Raw genomic sequence first — 4894 nt, forward strand, 5'->3', positions numbered from 1 at the left:
CAAAAACATGAAGGCAGTATATTATCTAAATGGTGACAGATTAGGAAAAGGGGAGGTGCAACGAGACCTGGGTGTCATGGTACATCAGTCATTGAAGGTTGCAGGTTCAGTCGGCAGTGAAGAAGGCAAATGGTATGTTGGCCTTCATAGCTAGGGGATTTGAGTATGGAGCAGGGAGGTCTTACTGCAGTTGTACAGGGCCTTAGTGAGGCCTCACCTAGAATATTGTGTTCAGTTTTGGTCTCCTAATCTGAGGAAGGACGTTCTTGCTATTGAGGGAGTGCAGCGAAGGTTCACCAGACTAATTCCAGGGATGGCTGGACTGTCATATGAGGAGAAAGTGGATCAACTGGGCCTTTATTCACTGGAGTTTAGAAGGATGAGAGGGGATCTCATAGTAACATATAAGATTCTGACGGGACTGGACAGGTTAGATGCGGGAAGAATGTTCCCAATGTTGGGGAAGTCCAGAACCAGGGGACATAGTCTTAGGATAAGGGGTAGACCATTTAGGAATGAGAGGAGGAGAAACTTCTTCACTGAGAGAGTTGTTAACCTGTGGAATTCCCTGCCATAGAGAGTTGTTGATGCCAGTTCATTGGATATATTCAAGAGGGAGTTTGATATGGCCCTTACGGCTAAAGGGATTAAGGGGTATGGAGAGAAAGCAGGAAAGGAGTACTGAGGGAATGATCAGCCATGATCTTATTGAATGGCGGTGCAGGCTCATAGGGCCAAATGGCCTACTCCTGCACCTATTTTCTATGTTTCTAGACAGTTTTCCAGCTGACTGTTTATTTCAACTAAGTAGGTTAGGCAAGACCAGGGAACACAAATTTAAATTGTATAAGGCCAGGTCTAGGTTCGATGTCAGGATGTGATTCTTTTCACAGAGACCTCTGGAACAAGCTGCCCTTTCATGTGGTGGATGCAGACTCACTGAATTCCTTCAAGCAAAAGCTGGATTTGTTTCTGGCTGCGGAGGAGATTAACTCTTACAGAAGATAGGCACTGCAGGGAATTTAATGGCCAGAGTGATCTCCTGGACTAGCTTTGATCGCCCAGATGGGTTGAAGAGTAATTTCCTTGATTTTTTTCCCCAAATTGGCCTGCGGTTTTTCATCTGTTTTTTTGCCTCTCCCAGGAGATCACATGGTCAGCAGTCACATGGTTTTGGGTGGGGTGGAGTGTATAAGTTGTGATACACAAGGTATCGCAATTGTGTGGGACAGGCTCGATGGACCAGATGGTCTTTACCTGTCCGTCATTGTTTGTAATTAGGTCCCAGGTGCCCGGTTTCAGTCACTGCAACGTTATCAGCTCGCACTTTCAACAACTTGCCACACACAGAATTTGAAAACCTAAACATGCAAGGGCACATCTATCTAACAGCAGACACCATTGGATGCCCTGCTACAGCAAATGATAGCCCTCAAATACGTTTTTGTTTTACATCTGTTTTCAGTTTTAAGCACTCAGCTGCAGTCTGTCCAACAGAATGAACAGCAAAACATTGTAATTGCAACTTCAAATCATTAAATTATTGTTACACAATCAACTTGATAATAAGCTATTTATATATCATAACACCACAAAGGGAAAATCATTAGAAATATGCCCTTCCATTCATCATTTTATTTCTCCTTTCCCTTGCTGTGTAAGGCACCATGAGCACCAGCAGCTCTCTGGTGACTCGCCAAAGTGATTGTTTTTCAGGTAACAGCTTTTAAACAGTGACTGTTAAATAATGGCGGGTACCACGGCTGACCACAATCCCATAGTCACGCAATGTGAATATACTTGTACATTTGAACAGGGGTCACTGCCTAGCAATCAGGAACACAGACTTTCATTGATTTTCTTCTTACTCAGCCCAGGGGTACTAATTGTAGCACCCTAGTGTTCAAACCTGTGACCTACAGGTTTGTATGTTTTAGTACCACATCAGGCTGTGCATTTACCCATTAAACCATCAGGGAATTATTATACTTTATAATAACACAACAAGCCATTCTGATGACTGAAGATATGAAAAATGTAATTATGTATATTCATTTTAATTAGTTTTAGCGAGGAAGGGTTTAGGACACAAATACATTTACGAACAAAAAGGTAAAGAGGAAAAATGTGGTTCAGTTCAGAACAGAGAGGAACTGGAAATAAATAAGAACATAAGAATTAGGAACAGAAGTAGGCCATTTGGCTCTTCAAGCCTGCTCCGCCATTCAATCAGATCATGGCCGATCTGCTACCTTAGCTCCACCTTCCGCAGGAAATAGGGACTAGGGACTGCAAGATTAGCTAAAATGTTTTAATATTAATGCAGAAGCATTAGGAATAAACTATCTGAACTGTATTCAGCCAGTAAAAATATTGTCATAGAAATATGGCTACAAGCATAATATGGGCAACAGAGGAACATAAGATGGTGAAAAATGTCTCATAAAGATAGACACATTAATCCAGTGGGCATAGTATTGATGAGGATGATTAAGCAGAAATTAAAAGGGCATATATGACAGCAGCAGCGAAAATAATAACTGGCAAATAATTTGAACTGTCATCTTGAGGTGAATGGTAGATAATGAGTTAATAAGAGAGGCTGCAGGGGATCATAGGCCCAGATATTCTCAGAAATGCATTGGGATGGGGCTGTCCGATATCACGTGTGGAAGGATGAGAGCATGCCAGGAGATCGCTGAGATGCAGTAATCGTCACCATCTTTAAAAAAGGGTACAAGTTCGACTGTGGCAACTACAGAGGAATCTCCCTGTTGTCGGCCACTGGGAAAGTCATCGCTAGTATCTTCCTCATCCATCTTTTCCCTGTGGTTGAGGAGCTCCTCCCGGAGTCACACTGCGGATTCCATCCACGACGGGGTACAACAGACATGACACGGCGCGACAACTGCAAGAGAAATGCAGGGAACAGCACCAACCCTTGTACATGATCTTCTTTGACCTTACAAAGGCCTTTGACACTGTCAACTGCGAGGGACTATGGAGCGTCTTCCTCCATTTTGGCTGGCCCCCAAAAGTATGTCGCAATCCTCTGGCTGCTCCACGACGACAGGCAAGCCGTGATCTTGGCCAACGGATCCACCACAGACTCAATCCACATCCGGACTGGGGTCAAGCAGGGCTGCATCATCGCGCCAACCCTCTTCTCGATCTTACTTGCTGCAATGCTCCAGCTCACGCTCAACAACCTCCCCGCTGGAGTGGAACTAAACTATAGAACCAGTGGGAACCTGTTCAACCTTCGTCGCTTCCCGGCTAGATCCAAGACCGTCCCATCCTCTGTCGTCAAACTAAAGTACGCGGGTGACACTTGCGTCTGCACACATTCAGAGGCTGGACTCCAAGCCATCGTCAATATCTTCCCTGAGGCATACGAAAGCATGGGCCTTACACTAAGCATCCGTAAGACAAAGGTCCTCCACCATCCTGACCTCGCCACACAGCACTGCCCCCCAGTCATCAAAATCCACAGCGCGGCCTATTATCAGCAAGGGCAGACATCGACGACGAGGTTCAATACTGCCTCCAGTGCATCAGCGCAGCCTTCGGTTGCCTGAGGAAAAGAGTGTTCAAAGATCAGGCCTTCAAATCTGGCACCAAGCTTATGGTCTACAGGGCTGTAGTGATACCCGCCCTCCTGTACCTGGACCATATACAGTAGATACCACAAATTGCTGGAGAAATACCACCAATGATGTCGCCGCAAGATCCTGCAAATCCCCTGGGAGGATAGACGCACCAATGTCAGTGGGGCCAACATCCCCAGCATCGAAGCATTGACCATATCGACCAGCTCCATTGGGCGGGCCACATCGCTCACATGCCCAACACAAGGTTCCCAAAGCAAGCGCTCTACTCGGAACTCCTTCACGGCAAGTGAGCCCTGTCATGTATCTCACACCACTGTATATAACAGTATCTTACCATGCTATACATGACTGTAACTAGATATGACCTGTAACCACAAGCATACCTTACCACCAGGGGTGCATTTGCAGGAGACACTGCACACCTGTCCCACACAGGTATATAAAGGCAGGTCTCAGGCAAGTGTGGCATTCCAGAGCTGTGAAATAAAGCTGCAGATCCTGAGTGACCTTGACGTCAGCATGTGCCTCGTGTAAGTCTGTACTGCAGGGTCAGGACTTTACAAGCTCAAGGTGGGTAGAGGAAACATTTCAAGGGCACCCTCAAAGCCTCCTTGATAAAGTGCAACATCCCACCGATACCTGGGAGTCCCTGGCCAAAGATCACCCTAAGTGGAGGAAGAACATCCGGGAGTGCATTGAGCACCTCAAGTCTCGTTGCCAAGAGCATGCAGAAAACAAGTGCAAGCAGCGGAAGGAGCGTGCGGCAAACCAGACTCCCCACCCACCCTTTCCTTCAACCACTGTCTGTCCCACCTGTGACAGAGACTGTAATTCCCATATTGGACTGTTCAGTCACCTGAGAACTCACTTTTAGAGTGGAAGCAAGTCTTCCTCAATTTCAAGGGGCTGCCTATGATGATGATGATGATGGAACTGGAAAAAGTTCAGTGCGTCTGTTGTGGCTTTTTAACGCAGCCAGCTCATTAGCATTTTACTTCCAGGTTTGGTGTCAAATACGCAGCAGCGGGCGTGATGAGGATCTACATGACATGATCTCATGTATTTAAAGGGCCAATCCAAAAATAGAATTTCAAGGAGTTGGTGTCAGAAACAACAGAAGAGGAAGTTTAAGACTGGATTCCAGTTGGGCAAAGGCTGTGCCACAGTTCAGTGAAGAGCCGGCGAGAGATATGCTTCTCCAGTAATGGAACGAAGAAACTTTTGCTGCCACAAAGGAGGCATGGCTGGAGGTGGCGCAGCAGGTCAGCAGGAGGAGCATTGTG

The sequence above is a fragment of the Pristiophorus japonicus genome, chromosome 1 (assembly GCF_044704955.1).
Source record: "Pristiophorus japonicus isolate sPriJap1 chromosome 1, sPriJap1.hap1, whole genome shotgun sequence".
Classification (NCBI taxonomy): domain Eukaryota; kingdom Metazoa; phylum Chordata; class Chondrichthyes; family Pristiophoridae; genus Pristiophorus; species Pristiophorus japonicus.